The sequence below is a fragment of the Aedes albopictus genome, chromosome 1 (genome assembly GCF_035046485.1).
Source record: "Aedes albopictus strain Foshan chromosome 1, AalbF5, whole genome shotgun sequence".
NCBI lineage: Eukaryota > Metazoa > Arthropoda > Insecta > Diptera > Culicidae > Aedes > Aedes albopictus.
The window spans coordinates 51,577,080-51,597,754 of record NC_085136.1 but is presented as its reverse complement, the minus strand read 5'-3'; the positions used below and the strand labels follow the sequence as shown (position 1 = coordinate 51,597,754).

General features: G+C 39.5%; 1 protein-coding gene across 1 annotated transcript in view; it reads right to left on the bottom strand.

Annotated features, from left to right (window-relative positions):
- Positions 1-9,726, bottom strand: part of LOC115268184 (uncharacterized) — a 37,896-nt gene extending 28,170 nt beyond the window's left edge. Inside the window, exon 1 of the mRNA XM_062844507.1 lies at positions 9,601-9,726. The gene's annotated coding sequence lies outside the window, so the exon portion shown is untranslated. The remainder of the gene's footprint in view (positions 1-9,600) is intronic.
- Positions 9,727-20,675: the final 10,949 nt, after the last annotated feature.

The window sequence follows — 20,675 nt, the reverse complement described above, 5'->3', positions numbered from 1 at the left end:
AAGATCTTTTAGCAGTTAACTCCTCCTCTCTCTCTCTCCTCTTCTTGGCGTAACGTCCTCACTGGGACAAAGCCTGCTTCTCAGCTTAGTGTTCTATGAGCACTTCCACAATTATTAACTGAGAGCTTCCTCTGCCAATGACCATTTTGCATGTGTATATCGTGTGGCAGGCACGAATATACTCTATGCCCAAGGAAGTCAAGGAAATTTCCTTTACGAAAAGATCCTGGACCGACCGGGAATCGAACCCATCACCCTCAGCATGGTCATGCTGAATACCCGTGCGTTTACCGCCTCGGCTATATGGGCCCAAAGCAGTTAACAAAAGATACAATATTCCAGAATATGTAAGCTCTTTTTTTAAACTTTCCATACAAGATTCTAGGAGGTGTCTGGCATGGTCTGATGCTATTTAGGAAACCAATCCACTAGATGCCAAATGCACAATATTTTCCAGAACTTTTGGTCAATCACACAAAATAAATTTGTTAAATACGAATAATACAACAATATTTTTAATAAGTGTAAGAAGGGTTCTGTTCACCATAGGTGGATTAAATCGGGTTTTTAAATATGTATACAATAACCCTTTTTTTGGATAGCCGTTTTCTTACTCAATTTTAAAAATAAGCATGAATTAATGATGTTTTACTCTCTGAATGAGAAAATAAAATGATATTCAATACTAATACAATTCAATACAACAAATTTTTCACTTCCTTTAAAATTATGTAATGCAAATTTACTACGGCTCACAGTATCACACGGATTTTCGTTCAATAAAATTTACGCTGTATAGTCCATCATTCCGCTTGATTACCAACGACGGAAGCTCATCCTCGTGACTCACACGAAAACTGAGAACGGACGAGAGGATCTTTCGGAAATCTGTAAACTTAAGATCTCGATGCTTTGTACGACTGTGGAAACAGCCAAATGCCTTGCACTTCATGGTATTCACACAGATGAAAATTACTACAATACCAAGACACTTCAAAATAATTTGTTTTCGACGCAAACCGACTCGATTGAAAAAAAAAAAACAAACAAACGCGAACAAAACAAAACGCACGGTGTCTGAACAGCTGACGCCAAACCTACAGCAGATCAATATTTTCAATTGCTTTTGACAACACTGCCCACACGCACTCGGGTGCGGTCGGGTGGTGGTTTCAATTCTGTGCTTTTTTTAATGGCATAAATCAACCAATCAGCAGCTGGTCCGTTTTGGCCCCATATCGAGCTACGGTATTGACCGGTCTCGTTTCAGGGCCGAATAGGTCATTAGGCCGAATAAGTGATCAAAAAGAAAGTACAAGAAACCTTACTCGTCGTATTTAGACCTTTGCGGCCTAAAGACGTTTGCGGCCTAAAGACGTTTGCGGCCTAAAGCTCTTTGCGGCCTAAAGACCTTTGCGGCCTAAAGACCTTTGCGGCCTAAAGACCTTTGCGGCCTAAAGACCTTTGCAGCCTAAAGACCTTTGCGGCCTAAAGAACTTTTCGGCCTGAAGAACTTTTTGGCCTAAATACCTTTTCGGCCTAAAGAGCTTTTCGGCCCAAACACCTTTTTGGCCTTAAGAGCTTTTCAGCCTAAACATCTTCTCGGCCTTAAGACCTTTTCGGCCTAAAAACCTTTTCTGTATAAAGACCTTTTCAGCATAAAGACCGTTTCGGCATAAAGCCTTTTGCAGCCTAATGACTTTTGCGGTCTAACGATTGTTGCTGCCCAATGACGCAGCCTAATGATCTATTCGGCCTAATGACCTGCTCGGCCTAATGACGTGTTCAGCCTCATGACTGGGCCGAAAAGGTCCCTATTCGGCCTATTCAGCCTAATGACCTTTTCGAAGAAGAGATGTTTTCGAAACCGTAGCATATTTCCATTTGTTTTGCTGTGAATACTGTCAAATTCCATTTAAGTTGCGTTACTTAAATGGAGGGACTTTAATAGAATTTGATTGTACGACATTTCCCCGAAAACCAGTTCCCCGAATGAAGTTTCCCCGAAAGTTTTTTTTCCCTGAAAAACGATTCCCCGAACGAACCGTTTCCCTGAAATATTTATAAATCTATTTTTAGTACTGGTTTCTGATCATTTTCTTGATTCACTCCATAGCCTGAACTAGTCATTGAAACGAAATAGTGGAAAGTTAGCCTGAGTACAAAGTCTGTCGATGTTGTAGTCTTTAGAAAGATATCAAGATCATGGAAACTCTCACATCTCATTGATATTGTGCATTCCCTCTTATCATGAGTTTTTAGAGATATCCCAAGTAACATTTTGAAAACCTAATACCTTTTGTTTTGGTTTTATGATGGTTCCCGATAGTCTATTTGACTAAAAATGTTACTTGGGAATGTTCTTCAGAATGCCTCAATGAGGTTTGCTCTTCTTTTAAATATGGGTCGTTCTTTTCTGTTGTACTGATTGAAAATGATATGGCACTCAACTAAGAACACGCTCATCATAATTTTCGCTTCTTTCATTCATAGGCTGTTCTTTCTATTTATTATTGAATATTCAATCGATGAAAACACCCATTAAACGCATAATACCTTTAAAACGAGTCATCAAGATTGTGGTAGTATTCTGCCAAAGTTCTTTGGCATTGTAAAACACATGATCCAGATAACTTAAACTTGAAGTCTTAAATTATTCTTGCTTGCGAAGAAAGTCTATGAGCATAATGTTAATGGGTATTTAAAACGCAAAGTCAATGGAACTCAATTTGATTGACAAATAGATTTGAAGCTAAGCACTCATCAGATTTTTTTTTGTAAATGAGTGGATCAATCATGACCGAAGTAACATTTGGAATTGATATTTCTATAGAACATATTAGTAGTTAGACTGCCGACAATATTTTGAAAGAACAGTATATGATGAAAGAAGGGAGAATCTTTCATGAAGATTTTTACTATAACGCTAATAGATACTAGAATAGTTGGTCACAAAACCAAAAAATAAAACAAATATCTTCGAATGAGTGTGATCAGTTTTGTACCTTTTAATTCCGCCCAGGTACAAGACTGATTACACTCATTCGAAGAGGTTATTCTGCTTAGAGGGCTCGAAAAGTCAGTGAAAGAAAACAAATATATCAGCAGTCAAATTGATTGATTGAGCAGCTCAACTTGAAAGAACAGCCTATGTTTGAAAGAAGGAAAATTTCATTAAATGATCTTTAGGCAGAATTATGTCAGGCCGAAGTAAGTTAGGCCGCAGTCCGGTTGAGTTGAAAGCCATGAAAAAATCCAGTTTGATCATATATAAAATCCAATACTCAAAAGAATAGCCGACTTGTCAAAGAAGGTAAATCTGTCATGAGACAGTAAGTGGTTCATTAAATTACTACCGTCAATAAGCTATATTACAACTAAAAACAACTGCGTATTATAAAACCCGATACAATCCACCTATGGTGAACAGAACCCTTCTTACACTTATTAAAATAAGTGTTGTATTATTTGTATTTAACATATTTATTTTGTGTAATTGACCAAAAGTTCTGGAAAATACTGTGGATTTGGCATCTAGTGGATTGGTTTCCAAAATAGCATCATAGACCATGGACTAAACTACCAGAAATGCCAGACACCTCCTAGAATCTTGTATGGAATGTTTAAATATAGCTTATACATTCTGGAATATTGTATCTTTTGTTAACTGCCAAAAGATCTTGAATCGATAAACAAATGGGTAAGAAAATCAGCGAGATACACTTTGTCTAATATCTCTTAATCAGTCGATTAATTTAGCTCCAAAGTACTTGGTATTCATGGTTATGGTGTAGAAAGGACAAAAACGATATATCTACTAAGTTAATCAGGTTTGGCATTAGCTAGTAATTTTGGCTGTCCGGTTCTTGCATTTTTCTCACAATATATAAATTCAAAGCTTTCAATTAACGTATTGTTAGTTTTCATAGAATTCTTGTGTATTTGTAATTTGTTATTTGTAATTTTGTTGAAAACAATAACCTGCTAGTATACACTTTATTGAAGTCAGCATTATTTATTGAAAAATAATTTCCCATAGACTGGTCAAAAACTCATGCAAGATAACAAGTGAATATAATAATATAAAAGAATTTATTGAAATACTCTTCGTAAGATATCTCAGTAATCAAATGTCGAATCGAAATAAAATTTCAGGGCCTTTTACAAGGATATTGTAGCTTTCATTTGGTGCTTAGAGAACCCAAATCGGTTGACAGACGGCTGAGATATTTATTGTGGTACCCTTGGTCAAAAACCTCTCAAATAATTAACCTGTATTACTCTTTGAAAGATATCTCGGTAACCAAATGTCCAATCCCAATGAAATTGTATAGGCTTCTACTAGAATGATGTAGCTTTCTTTTGGTGCCAGGAGAACCGAAATCGGTTGATAGACGGCTAAGATATTTATTATGATACACTTGGTCAAAAATCTCAAAAGGTTTAGTTGTATAAATCCTAAGTACTCTTCGAAAGATATCTCTGTCACCAAATGTCCAATTGAAATAAAATTTCTGGGCGATCTACTAGGATGCTGTAGCTTTCATTTGGTGCCACGAGAACCCAAATCGATTGACAAACGGCCGAAATATTTATTATGATACATTTGTCCAAAAATCTTAAAAAGTTTTGATGTATGACTCATGAATACTCTTCGAGAGATATCTCGGTAACCAAACGTCCAATCGAAAAAAAATTCAATAGCGTTCTACTAGGATGTAGTAGCTTTCATTTGCTTCCAAGAGAACTCAAATCGGTTGACAGACGGCTGAGAAACGTGCGTGACTTTTTTTTGTAACGCACATACACACACACACACACACACACACACACACATACACACATACACATACACACACACACACACACACACACACACACACACACACACACACACACACACACACACACACACACACACACACACACAGACTGATATTCGACTGTCCGCGATTTGAAGAAGTACGTGGTGACATGCTAGCGAGCGCTGCTGGAAATCTGAGTCCCAACAACGTAGTAGAGAAAATGTGTCAGGACGAAACCGTATGGAATGCGGTGAACAGAGCGGTCACGCGGATCATGTCAGCTCTCCAGCGGAGATGGCGCGAAGATCAAAGAGTATTGGGTCGCGATCGGAGTAGGCTTGATCCACCGCCGGGGACTTGACCGAGTCGTTCGTTGCGTAGTACCGGTTTTAGGTCGTCGGGGCGCCGGTGAACCGGAAGTCTACCACCAACCGGAATCGCCGGGCCGACTTCGGCACCTTACTGGTCGGGTTGAAAACATCGGTGTCAAGAGAACTTCCACCGTCGGGGTCTTTCTCTGTCGGAGTAGGCTAGGTCCGTCCACCGCCGGGGACTAGACCGAGTAGACCGCGAAAAAGCACCGGTGCTTGGTCGTCAGGGCGCCTGTGAACCGGAAGCCAGTCTCCAACCGGAATCTCAGAACCGACCTTGGCACCAGCCTGGGAAGTATCGGTAACGGAAGAAGTTTCAGTGTCGGGGAACTCTTCGTCGGATAGGGTAGATCCACCGTCGGGGACTATCCGAGTCGTGCGCGAAAAGCCGGAGTGCTGAATGGCACACGGACGGCATTAGAATAACAAATTGTGTATGTTTGTACCAACTGTGTCGCTGAATGGCGATAGGTTAGGTACGAACACTAAAAAGATTAGAATAACAAATTTAGAAGCGACAAAATGTGCATGAGCACAGAAGAAGAAGAGCGCATGAGCGCATTGCCCCCCCTGAAGCAGTCGCATCAGTGGTACCAGGGGGATCGAGGCGACAAGGTGTAGCAGAGTTTTTCCAATCGGTTTTCTCTGCTCGGGAGGTTGGGAGGAAAAAAAAAAAAAAAAAACACACACACACACACATACACACACACACACACACACACACACACACACACACACACACACACACACACACACACACACACACACACACACACACACACACACACACACACACACACACACACACACACATACATACATACATTTGCTCAGTTCGTCGAGCTGAGTTCATTGGTATATGAGACTCGGCCCTGCGGGCATCGGATAGAAATGCGGTTTTTCGAGCGATATTTATACCCTTCTTATGGGTGTAAGAAGGGTAAAAAGAAGCAACATTTTCAGTTGGAAATTGGAATGTAGGCAGAGTGATCAATAAATGATCAGTACTTTAGTAGCAGTATAACATAAACATAAGAAAATCATCAATGTCAGAAAAGAGAAAAGGATAAAATAATATGGTAAAATCATGGAAGTATATACCAGTATTCATCCATAGAATGCCCTAGATTCAAATAATGTAAAAAAAATCTCAAGGTAATCAAACATATTCTAGGAATTCAATTTTAACATCGTCAATGAAGAAAATTAGGAAGACGGCCTACTGACCCGTTCTACCCTATAAACTTAAGCTTAGCAACCCATTCGGTTTACGGTACTTCGGTCTGACGTACTTTGGCTAAGCGTACTTTAACCTAAAGACCGGATCCCCCAGTTGTGCATTAGGTGAATGTTAAATGGCATATGCAATAACCTGAATTTTCTCTAAGAAACTGTATATTCCATAAAATGATAATTAACCCTTTATAAGGCCGAGAGAACCAGGCACGGAATCCACTTGTTCTACATTGGAATATAAAGTAGGGGGATTAGGGGCATAATGGGCACCCTAAGCAAATGAGTACATTTGACCCGTATAACCGAGAGAAACTTATATCAGTTGGCTTAAAACTTGTTTCCTACGTATTTCAATCATTTACAGCAGGTAGAATGTCTTTATTGTGAAGAAATAATGAATTGTAAACCGTGTGTTTTTCAGGACTGGTGGGAAAGGTACGGGGCGAAATGGACACCCATCGGGGCATAATGGACACCCCTGCATATTTTATGCTATTTCTTTGGTTACCTCAACCAGTTAAGTAATTTGCCTACGGAGATCAATACCACAGATATAATACTCCATCTTAGACGAGTTTGCATAACATCAAAGTTAATTGAATAAACTTTAGGCTAAAATTTTCGGATTGTTTTTTTTTTTAAACTCTCTAAAACGCCTATCAGTATGCAATGCGCGTACATCCATTCGTAATTGCCAGTGTTCATTTCGCCCCGAATGGACTACAGCATTAAAATTGCTATTTTAAGTAAATTCTGATGAAAAATAAGATACTTCATCTGTGGAGCGGATCTGTGGATCTGATGGTTAGAACACTTCACTATCACGCCGAGGACCTGGGGTCGAATCCCACTCCCGACAAACTCGCAAAATGTGAGTTCTTCCTTCGGAAGGGAAGTAAATCGTGGGTCCCGAGATGAACTAGCCTAGGGCTAAAAATCTCGTTAATACAGATACAAAAAAAAAATACTTCATCCATTGCTAATTCTTCATATGCTTCGAAATTATAAGAATTTCACCATATGAAAAACATATTTCAATTTCAATGATATTTTGGTTATTTTGGAGCAATATAAATGGTACTTCTGAAAAACAGGACCATGACTTGTTCCTCTACACTTATGCATTAAAAGTTTTACATAAAACTAAACGGTTTCGGCAAAAACAGGGGTGTTCATTTCGCCCCGGGTGTCCATTATGCCCCTAATCCCTCTACATGTGGTGTAAGGAACAGAAACGTTTTTATTTTCAAAAAAATCGATGGTCGATTTTGTAAGAAAGGATGCGTTTATCAATCGTGCTGATTTTTTGACAGGTTATTGCCCTAATATTTATGAGTTACTTGTGTGGATTTGAACTCGATTGGTCAATTATTTTGGACGACATGGCAATTTTAGTACATGCCCATTTATTATAGTACATTTTTTCAAAAGGCTGAGTTTTTAAAAGTAATGGAGCAATCAAGTTGAAATTTTGTCCACAAGTAAAAGGAACATAGGCCTTTCATTCTCCATCATGTAATTTTCAATTCGCTCACCATAACATAATTTCGAGCTTATAAACCTTCATGCGCTCAAAAATGGCAATTTTTGGAGAGCCATTTTGTTCTAAAAAAGCCCATTCATATTTGTTATGGCTCAAAAAAATCATAGTGTTCACAAAGGCCTAATGTGTCCATCAGTTCAAACAGAAGTTGTAAAAATTTTCTAAACGAACAGAAAAAATATGTGTATAAGGTGGCAATATAGTTGCCACTGCCTTACATTATGTTTGAAAAAAGCATCCAAGAAAATTCTGGCTCACAGGATTGGATAAAACTCCCAGTCAGTAAGATAAAGTGCGCTTGATACTGAAAAGGCAGAATTTTCCTTTAGAAACGCCTTTTTCGCTCACCTTTGTTACTTCATATTAACTAATCGTGGGGTCTCCTGTTAGCCTAGTGGTTAAGGCTATGGATCGCCAATCCGGACACGGCGGGTTCGATTCCTGTTCCGGTCGGGAAAATTTTCTCGACTCCCTGGGCATAGTGTATCATTGTGCTTGCCTTACAATATACAAATTCATGCAATGGCATGCAAAGAATGCCCTTCAATTAATGACTGTGGAAGTGCTCAAAGAACACTAAAGTGAAGCGAGGCAGGCCAAGTCCCAGTGGGGACGTAGAGCCATCAAGAAGAAGAAGAAGAAGAAGAAGAGTCGTGGAAAAATCAATCGGAAAATCCATTTCCACGCTCGGAGTACTTTGAAAGTTGATTTTCTATATCATACATACTCTCTGGATAACTGGTACTGGATAACTTCCTGTACTAAAACTGTTTAGTACAATTCTGATTTATTGGCTGGTGTGGTACTGAATAACTTCTTTGGGCTGAAAATGCACTGAACGGAAATCACTTGAGCGATCCCGTTTGAGCTGAACACCTAGCATAAGAGGTAATTTATGGTTTAAATTCAAAATGCTTCTTCTACGAATACATTCCACCATCCATAATTATTTTCTTCGTTGTCACCGGCATACCATAGTAGGAATGTTGAGCTTGTGCCTCCTCATGCAGTAGCATGATACCTGTTTTCTTAACGATTCAGCAGCGAACAGTGAAAACGGGCAAAATATATTAAAATAAAAACGGGTTTCAAAATAACCCGAAAAGAAAAGAAAAGCACCAATACTATTCTAATCTTTGACTAAAATACGGGGATTCCCTGAACAGATGAATCAATTGTGTGAGTCATCTGATCTGATGATTGAAATGTTTCATGAAATTGCGAATAAAATTATCAAAGACTGACTTGATGATCGCGACGTTTAATCAGGATAATATTTAATCAGCGGTTTACGCTGTTTACATATTTCATATTTCAGCATATAAACGCATATAATACAAATGGAAATAATACATTTGATCAAAAATGACCGCTGTGATGCCTATCAAACACGTTTGCAAGAAATGCATTATATTTCAAGAAGATTGAGTCAAGAAGCTTTTCGTCATACTAAATTAATTGGGTTTACTGCTACTGATCAACTGTGAACACACGCGAAACCGACGTTGATGTTTTTTTTAACTGGACTCTCATTACCCATGGAATGAGTTCTACACTGATAATTGTCTCCGTTCAAGACAGTATTGTTAGAATTTCTTTGACACTGCATACCGTTCTACCGGAAATCACACTCGTTACACATTACCTTTTTATTGGGATAAACTACTGATATAAATACTATCCACCATCGGACTGAACTCACTAATCACGTATTGGAAGACCGTTCTCCAGAATAGACTAAAAGGAACTAACACTACTGGCAAAACATCACCAGGCTTTAAAGACATCTTCTCAGAAATCGCAGCACGCATCCTCAATACTGCCGAAAAAGAGTTTGCCACGCAGCGAACGCGGCTCGAACTGTATTGCTAATGATAGGGGGGTTTGGGGCATAATGAACACCCGGGGCGGGCGAAATGGACACCCCTGGTTTTGTCCAAGTTAAACATTTCATGCAGACGTGTGAAGGAACAAGGCATCGTTCTATTTTTCAAAGGTGGCATTTACAGGGGATACTCAAAATAACTGGGACAGGTAAAATTTTCACTTTTCAAAAAATGTTCAACTCGCTGTAACTTTTTGAAATGGGCATCAAATATTCTCAAATTTTTACTGTAAGTTTATCAACTAGTTGTGTATCAGTGGTTCAAATTTGGAAAAGATCGGGTTATTCTTCACGAAGATATAAAGATTCTTGAAAAGGGTATAATTATTCGATAGCCAACTTTGAGCTTTTATATCTCCGGATTCAATGAACTGATTGTAATGAAATTTTGACCATTCATGACTTATATAATGAACTCTTTAAAACGTTTAACTTAACTTTAAATTTTTAACAAGAGAAAAAGTTATAACGATTTCATTCATTTCACGTTTTTTTAGTAAATTCATCAATTTCTAATATGGATCCCATTACTTTCTCAATTTATTAGCGGCTATGTTGTAACTTTCCTTCAAAACACATTTATATATAAGTCATTTAGAGGGAAATTAATTGAACTATAATTTGCATCTTGAATTTTGAAACGATGTTGAAGTTTTGGATAATTTGGTGTTTTATTAGAAAAATCATCTAATCGTTCTTCCGTGTTAAGAATTTTAAGTTAAGTCAAAGGTTTTTCATAGCTCATTATACAAGTCATGAATGGCCAAAATTTCATAGCATTCGGTTCAGCGAATCCGGAGATATAACAGCTCAAAGTTGGCTATCGGATAATTTTACCTTTTTCTAGAATCGTTATAACTCCGTGGACAATGGTCCGATCTTCTCCAAAATTGGACTACTGATACACAACTAGTTGATGAACTTGCAGTAAAAAATGATGAGAATATTTGATGCACTTTTCGAAAAGTTACAGCGAGTTGAACATTTTTTGAAGAGTGAAAATTTTACCTGTCCCAGTTATTTTGAGTAACCCCTGTATATCTCTTTAACCTTCTTCATGCATTAGCTGACGCTCACCCCGCTGCCGTAGTGGATGGAATGGGGTCATAATGACCCCAATACACGACTAGGGTTAAATTAGCTAACATATCGATGAAATTAAAATTTATTTTTTATATGATGGGATTTTAAAAATTTCGAATCAGCAGCGCAAATGAAGTGTATTGCAAGCGTTTGAGTGTATTTGGAATGAATGAATGAAGTATTTCACTTTTTTGATAAGAATTTACTAAAAATAGCAATGGACTTATCCACCGATGAACCGAGTTCACTCGGTCCGAGAATTTTGACACTAGAGCGGGGTCGTTTCCAATCAGAATTAAATGAGTCTGATTGGAAATGGCCCCGCTCTAAAGTCAAAATTCTCGAACCGAGTGAATTTTGTTCATCGGTGGATGGACTTATCCACCGATGAATCGAATTCATCGCGGTCCGAGAATTTTGACACGAGAGCGGGGTCTGTTCCAATCAGAATCGTCCAATTCTGATTGGAAACGGCCCCGCTCTAGTGTCAAAATTCTCGAACCGCGATGAATTCGGTTCATCGGTGGATAAGTCCATAAGTCCATTTTGATGTGGTTGTCGTTTCGGGTGAAAAATGAACACTTGTAATTGCAAGGGCTGTAAACGCGTTGCATACATTTAGGCGTTTTAGGACGTTTTGAAAAAAAAAATCAATCCATTTGTTTTAGCCTCAAGTTAATCTACTTGGGGAGCAAAAAAGATACACGGTTTACAATTCATTATTTCCTTACAATTAGGAACGCTCTAGGAGCCGTCCACAAATTACGTAACGCTCTAGGAAGAGGGGGGGGGGGAGTATGACCGAGCGTTACGGACCATACAAAAATTTTCCGGGTTTTCATACAAAAAAGCGTTACGACGGGTACGAGGGGGGGGGGTCGAAAAATGTCAATTTCAGCGTTACGTAATAAATGGATGCTGCCCTACCTGCTGTAAATAATGGAAACATGTGGTACATAAGCTAAAGTTTCAAGAATACTGATAATATGTTAAGTTTTAGTCTGCTTAACATACCTAACGTGCACATTTGCTTAGAGTGTCCATTATGCCCCTAACCTCCCTACCAAATCGCATTTTTGATCCCCACGTCCACTCACACTCCAAAAACATGCCCGAGATTGCGAAATGATTCTGTTCCGCTTCTTCCTCGCTCGTTTTTCTTTTTTTAATTTAAAATCGGGACACCCAAATTTGACTGTAACTCTGCAGTGGATACATCTAAATCGCTCAAATGTGGGCTTTGGGCTGAGAACATCTGATGATGCGTTTGTTTCACCTAAACAATTTCATGTAAATCGTTGTAGTAGTTTTTGTTGTAGCAATAAAACAGTAGAACGTGGGCAAATGAACGTTGTACAGCACCTAATTTACCCTGTCAATTCTGTAACTTTTGAAAATGGCAAAGGAAATGGCTGAAATTTCAATCAGAAACCGCTCAATATACATTTCTTGCAACAAAATCGGTGCACTATCAAAGATTGGCTTAAACAAGCAATTCATTGGCTTATATTATGAAATTGAAACGGTTCTCGTTTGGTCTCAAATGAAACCTTATTAAACTGTAATGACTCATTAAATCCATTTAAGCTTGATTATGATTTCATAATGAAGTTTTATGAATTCTCGCTGCATTATTATGAAGTTCATCAACCAAATTGGGAAACTTGTAGAGCTGATAGGCATGCAATTTGATTCCGGGTGGAGTGAAACAATGCATGTATAATCTGGCCCGAGAGCGATTGCTTTATGCTTAAACTGAACCATTTTGACTCCGGAATCAGTTAATTTGTTGTTATTTGTTCAGATAAGATCCGACTTATGGAAATTTACATGATCATTACGAAAGTCGTAACGGCCCATTGAACATTTTTTTTTTTCATTTTTTCTAGCTGTTTCATAATGGTCATTTTTTGAAAATCGTATGCTCAGGTGCTTGAGGGTAATCGCCCTATGCGAATGACGCTGTGTATCGCAAAGATCTAACATAAACTCATGCAAATAGCCGTAAGGTATACATAAAAACACATTTTAAAATTTTAGGACTTTCATTATAACTCATTATGAACCACGAGGAAACGGATCAGCTCATTAGCTCACATTATGAAATTCAAAATGTTTTGCTTTGATTTCAGATGAAGTCGTAATATGATTTCATATTGTAGTTTCATAATCCCTTGCAACTGCTCCATTATGAATTTCATCAGCCAAATAAAGACATTTGTAGAGTTAGACACAAGATTTCAGGCAGTGTTGCGAAATGAGCGAGTACTCACACAACTAGTCAAACTCACGAGTGAGTATGAGCAGTACACCTTAAACTCACCTTGAGTATTACTCACATTTGAGTAAGCGCTGTACAACTCACACTCACTCGTGAGTATTGACGTGTAGATACTCACTCACGAGTATGCTTTACTCATATTCATACGGAAATCTAGAATTTATCTAAAGGCTTGGAATCCTATCAAGCATTAAAATGGTATGTTTTATTGGGGCGAATGTATTGAATCAGTAGACAAGGTTGCTTGTCAATAATTCTATTGTTTTTTTTTATTCTAGTGAATTGTATCTTACTGGTAGTTCTAAGCGCTCCGTTAAGGGCGGTCCTGATGAGGTCCCCTTTGAGCCCAACAGCTCAACGTGAGGGCTTTTGTTTGAACTCAAACCTCTTGTAGACAGAGATCAATCCCCTGAAATGGCTGTCATCCACATATAACTGGCGTGTCATTCACATATAATTGAGCTCAGCGTTGTTTTAAATGGACGAAATGTATTTGCATGCTTGTGCGTCTTGTAAATTTAATAAAAAACACTAATCGCATTGAACAAATGTGTAAACGATCGTTTCTCAAATGCACGATAATTCGTACGACAAAGTTCGCTTCCGCACGTAGCAGATTGAAAGGCAGGCTGAAGTTTCGTAAACGAGCCCGTTCGAGCCGGCTTCAAGAATTAACGCTTTCTTCAGGGGGTTGGCAGAGATAGCAATTAAGAAAAAGTAATTTTAAGGAATCGTGTGGTCTCGATTGGTAGCCGATTTGACCTTGGATTTGACAGTTCGATAGCAGCAGACCTGCTGCAAAGGCGCATATAGTGCTGAATCAATGCCATTTTAGCTGCTTATTGGTTACCTGGGTGTGATTACTGGCCATGTTACTGGTAGTAATTTGCTCGGCAGTTTATTTTTCTTTTTAGGTCCGAGGCTCATATAATTAGGGTGGTCCAACTTTACATAAAAAAAAAACTAAGACTGGAAAAAGCTCATGGGATTCCTTCAGAATTTGTTCCTTTTTTTTCATTCTTCAATCACTTTACCTAATTTACAGCTCTTTTGTCCACCAGGGCGTGAGCGATTCCAATTGGAAGCTGTACTTACACTTTGTACAGCTCCTAAATGTATTCTATTATAATTCTACTAGATCGAACTGGATTCCGTTGCACTGTTTTCACTTTCTACACTATCATGGTAGAATGATGAGCACGAGGATGTTGATGTGTAGCTCATGTTCCTTTTCCCGTCCAATTGGGGGTCCATTATGAGTTGCCGTTAGCTGATATCCAGGTGTCCGGGTCCGTTGGAGCATATGCTCTGAAGAGGGTCAGGTGCCAGCTGCTCTCGGGGGGAAGAGCAACTGACGAAAAATTGCAAGTGCCGGGCTGGGATCGAACCCATGACCATCCACTTATGAAGTGAACGTGTAGCCACTACGCTACGGGCCCTGGCAATTTGTTCCTTTTGTCACCCATAAGTTCCAATAAAGTTTTGTTTCAATTCTATCAAGTCTAAGCACTTTTTTATTAAACATCCAGCAATTTGTGCTGATAGGGCACAAAGTTGTACCGGATTCTAGCAAAAAATTGCTTAAAAATTAACTATTCGTTTTGCTGGATTTTGCTTTGCTGGATGCGTTTAGTGTGTAAGTTTCATGTTCGAAAGTTGAGTACTCAAGTAAATTTACTATTTTTTGTAAATTTTAAATTACAAATTGATCAAGTGTTTAGTATGAGGAAAAACGTTACTTTTCCTTACGGAATAATAGAACGGACTATTTTTCCGCGCAGAAAAAACTACAGCTCTTTTAGATTTACAAGGGAGGCGTTACCAGTGTAAAACTTTTTCTCCTTACTTGCCTACTCAAGTAATTTTGAAGCGAAACCACTATTTGTCCATTATATGCCCTATATTATTGCACAGTAATAGAAACTAGCCACATGGAAAAAAAACGATCAAATGTATGCAGAAAAGAAAAGTTTTAAATGTTTGGACCTAGGAGATGCTGTAATTGACCCTACCATTTTAAATTTGAAGTTAGGTAAATATATGCCAAACATCTTTATTGAATACCGTAAAGTAACCCGACGTATGCGAAAAAAGTTATACCATTGACAAAGTGTGGTGAAATATAGAGATTTCCTAATTGATGATATTACTTTGCATGCGTAGGTAAACAATAAGAGTTTTTAGCCTATGGTGCCAAAGCTCTCGAGCAGATCCACCTTTCCTCGAAAACTGTGCCTTGTATATAAATAATCACCATTGCAGTACAGAACAAACGAAAACATCATTTCAAACCAACAAAAATAACTTACTCACTAAACTCACCGTGAGTAAAATGAGTAACTCACAAGTGAGTAATACTCACGCGAGAGTATGACGTCATTACTCACGCGTGAGTATACTCATACGCGAGTAACTCACAGCGTGAGCATTACTCGCAAATGAGTAAGGTGAGTGAGTATTTTTTACTCGTGAGCATGAGTTTCGCAACACTGATTTCAGGTGGAATGATGCAATTGGATGCAACGTATCTGTAATTTTGGTTCAAGCGCGATTGCTTGCACGCTAAGACCAGTTTACCTATTTTTCTAAAATATGGGTAAATTTTATTCAAATTTGCGTAAATTTTACGCAAATATGGGTAAATAAAACTCATATTTTGGAAAAGTGCACAACCTCATTCATGGGTAATATTAACCCATATTTGGGTCTTCTCTTTTGTTTTTGTGTTAACCCCTCTTTTTAAGTTTTGCAAGGATGTTTTCGACCCCCTGGCAATCATTTGACTCATTTATCCATAGCTTAGTTCAGAAGTATAATAATAAAATGATTACCAAGGACGCCATATCCTTACTCTCATATATACGGCGTGAGAGCGCTAGTAACACCTTTGTGAAGGCTGTTCGGGCCCGTATGAAGTTGCTCATCAATATTAACTTCTTTTCTCGATCTGCCTAGATAGCTGTGTAGTGTCGGTAGCGATTGTCTCAATTGGCTAAGATTAACACTACGGACCGCCTGTTCCGGTGGTAAGAGTCCACCAACAAGTGACCCCTAATTCATGGTGTGATGCGGCTTCATGCTTACCGTGCCTAGGAATGAATGGCTAGGGGGGTCTAATAAAAACCTATTCGCAAACGGAGCCTGAGGAGTACCAGGGCGCCATCCACAGTATGTTGCCCTTACTGCGCTAACCGGAACAATGGTGCAGTGGACCTTGTGATTCTCCGAGACAATTGGCTGCCCTTCTTTAGTCTCACTTGAGGCTAAATAAGGGCGGGATTATGAAGATGTTGTTAATTAGTTTAAATTTTCACCTATATGGTTTCGTATGATGCGATTTACACAGTGTATTCTGTGTATCCTCGCCTTTGATGTTTTCCAATCGATACCGATCTGGTTTTGTTGCTGCTGTTCTTTGTTGTGCTGTTGTTGCTAAGAGTTTAATCTTGCCTAGTTTGGGTAGTGGCTACGGTTAGGATAGCTCAGATCAATCTTCAGCATAAAAGAACAGCAACAATCAATCTTTGCAGACTTATGCAAAATGGTACAGCTCAAGTGGCCTTGGTCCAAGAACCTTACTTCCGTAAAGGGAATTTCTATCTAGGAAACCTTGTGAACCCGGTGTTTGCTACTTTCAGTAAACATGAAACGGCAAACTCGCGTGTCGTGCCTCGAGCCTGTGTGCTTGTAAACAACGCAATCGTTGCTACACTCATCTCTGAACTAACCACCAGAGATGTATGTGCTATCATAATTGATGTATCTGTTGGAAACTTCAACAGTAAATACATCTATTGTTCGGTTTATTTACCGCATGATGAACCATCCCCTACGGATGCTTTCAAACAAGTCATCGCATATTGCACTTCAAATGACCTGCCGCTAATTGTTGGTAGTGATTCTAATGCTCACCATATCATCTTGAGCAGCTCAGACATTGACTTAATCTTGCATTACTTAACATAGGCAACCGCCCAACCTTCATGGTATCTGCTAGAGAGGAAGTGTTAGACATAACGCTTTGCTCTAGTAGAATTAGTCACGAGCTGACCAATTGGCATGTGCCAGATGAAGAATCTTTATCTGACCATCGCTACAAGTTTTTTGAACATTTAAATGTTACTTCGCACACATTGCGTTTCAGGAATCCCCGATCAACAAACTGGGATCTTTTTACTGATTTGGTTGCGGCCAAATTCCATTGACACTCCAAGTGATGATGATGCCGTTGATACTACAACGACCTTCATCATGGAAGCTTTTGAAGAAGCATGCCCTCTACGGTCTGTGAAGGTCACAAGAGGAACCCCTTGGTGGAACTCTGATCTGGCGAAACTCAGGAAACAATGTAGAAAGAGTTGGAACAGACGACGTTCGGCTGGTTCGGAGGCTTTCAGGTCGGCTCGCAAGGCCTACAGGAAAGCTCTCCGGTCTGCTGAACGATCCGGCTGGAAAAACCTTTGTACAAATGTTTCCAGTTTGAGTGAAGTCAGTCGGTTAAACAAAATCCTTGCGAAATCTAAGGATTTCCGGGTGAACGAACTTCGTTTGCCAAATGGCGATCTGAGTTCCTCTGATGAGGAAGTTCTGGAATGCTTATTCAGCACACACTTCCCTGGATGTGTGGATATTACATCTTCGGATGAACCAGATGTCTTTTCTTGTAGTTACGATTCCCTGGCTTCGGCTCGGAGTATTGTAACTATAGACTCGATTGAGTGGGCACTTAATAGCTTTGCTCCTTTCAAATCTCCTGGGGTAGATGGGTTTTATCATATTTTGCTTCAGAAAGGATTTGATCATTTTAAACATGTTTTGAAAAAAACTACTTGTTTGCAGTTTTGCTACAGGGTATATTCCCAAATCCTGGCGGGATATTACTGCAAAGTTTATTCCGAAAGTGGGTCGTGCGTCATATGAAGAAGCCAAGAGTTTCAGACCTATAAGTTTGACCTCTTTTCTTCCGAAATGCTTAGAACGCATTGTGGATCATCACATCCGTGATGTTCATCTGTGACTCTTTTACACAAGGTTGTTTACGATATCGAGAAAGCATTCGCTCAAAAGCAATCTTGTTTGGGTGTTTTCTTAGATATCGAGGGTGCCTTTGACAATGTGCCTTTCGATGCCATATTGGAAGCCGCACGGAGTCATGGTATATCTCCAATGATTTCCAATTGGATTCATCAAATACTCAAAAACCGATATCTCTTCTCGACATTGCGTCTAGCAGGGATTAGGAAATTGAGTGTTTGTGGATGCCCCCAATGGGGGAGTCTTGTCACCGCTTTTGTGGAATCTCGTAGCAGAAACGCTATCGAGGCAACTCAATGATAGCGGTTTTCCTACTTATGGTTTTGCCGACGACTACCTAGCATTGTTAGTTGGTATGTGTATCACCACCCTTTTCGAACTGATGCAAAGCGCCCTTCAGGTAGTTGAGGGTTGGTGTCGCCAATATGGCCTTTCGGTTAATCCGGGTAAAACATCTATTGTTCTTTTCACGGAAAGGCGAAACCGTTATGGCGTTCGACCTTTGCGTCTCTTTGATTCTGAAATCGATGTGACTGAACAGGTAAAGTACGTTGGAGTCATTCTTGATTCCAAGCTTTCCTGGACACCTCATGTTGAGTTCAGAATCAAGAAAGCTTGTATGGCCTTCGGGCAATGCCGGCGAACCTTGGTAAAACTTGGGGTCTTAAACCCAAGTATATCAAATGGATCTACACAACTGTTGTTCGGCCAATATTGGCCTATGGATGTCTTGTGTGGTGGCAAAAGGGCGAAATGAGAACGGTCCAATCAAAGTTAGGCCATCTCCAAAGGATGTGCTTAATGGCGATATCTGGAGCGTTCTCTTCAACTCCTACGGCAGCGCTCGAAGTTCTCTTTGACGTTGCACCACTACACATTCATCTCGAACAAGAAGCACTTTCTTGCACTTACCGTCTACGGGTACTCGGTCTACTAGAGGAAACTCCTGTGAACCGCACATCAACACACACACCTCGTTGTTTCCACTTTTGGTGAATTGGGACAAAATTGTCCTTGCTCCAAGTCATCTCACAATTGCTTGTAATTTTCCATATAGGACATTTTCCACGAAATTCCCATCCCGGGAAGAGTGGACATCTGGTTATCTGGAAAGAAGTATTTCAGACGGCATCGTATGTTAAACTGATGGCTCCCTTCTCGAAGGTCGAACAGGTGCTGGTGTTTATTCTCGTGAGCTAAGGCTGTATCAGTCTTATTCACTTGGTAGACACTGCACCGTTTTTCAGGCCGAAATCTTTGCTCTTATGTGTGGAGTGCAATCAGCACTTCAGCAGCACGTAATGGGCAAAGTAATATACTTCTTTTCAGATAGCCAGGCTGCTATTAAAGCACTTGCTTCGGCCAACTCGAGGTCGAAGATAGTTATCGCTTGTCGAGCTCAAATCGAGGAGCTGAATTCAGCAAACGCTGTTCACCTTGTATGGGTATCTGGCCATTATTCCATCGCTGGAAATGAATTGGCTGATGAGTTAGCTCGCACTGGATCATCACATGACTTCATTGGCCCTGAGCCAGCTATTCCGATATCGAAGTGTTGGGTAAAGCTCCAGATTCACACCTGGGCTGCTACTCAACACAGACAATACTGGAATAGTTTGGAGTCATGTCGTCAAACCAAATTGTATTGTACTGAGCCATCTCCAATGGTGGCGAAGTATCTTACAAATCTGTCAAAGCAGAATTGCAGCATTCTGGTCAAAGCATTGACTGGCCACTGCCGACTCAGCTATCACATAACGAATATTTAGCAAGCTGATTCATTTGCCTGTGATAGCTGTGAATCCGATTATGGAACTTCGTATCATTTGATATGTAACTCTCCAGTTTTTGCGCAACTGCGTTTCCGAGTATTCGGTAAACACTTATTGAGTGAAACTGACTTCAGATACCTAAATATTCAGGATATTCTGTTGCTCTTAACCCGCTGTGGTAAGGAGCTATAGGCTCTCTTTCGCTTTATGCGTTATTACAGTGCCCTTTTCAGGGCGTTGTTTGAACCCATTGTGATACGCTTATGCGTTAGTATCCTCTTCCAGGGTACTTTTCCTATTTCCCTACCTGTCCTTATCCACATCCTTATCCTTGTTTCCTTCCTTTTCCCTCAGGTAGATGATGAAATAGGCTATTATTTTGGCGATGGCACAAATGTCCCAAATGGAGGATAACGTGCCTCTGGAGCCGGACTTTTGATACCTGATACCCTATTTCTTTCGAATGTCAAGGTTGCTCGAATTTTTTTTTAAATAAGAGCCTTCTGCTCTAAAAATTTTAAAAATTGATTATTATTTCGAAATGGTATGACAAAAAGAAAAGAAGAATTGGTTCCGGTTTCGTAACTCGCATATTCCGAGGTGGAGTCATAAAATTCCTTTGGGAGATATTTAGGTTGATACAAATTTAGTTTTGACTTTTTGTC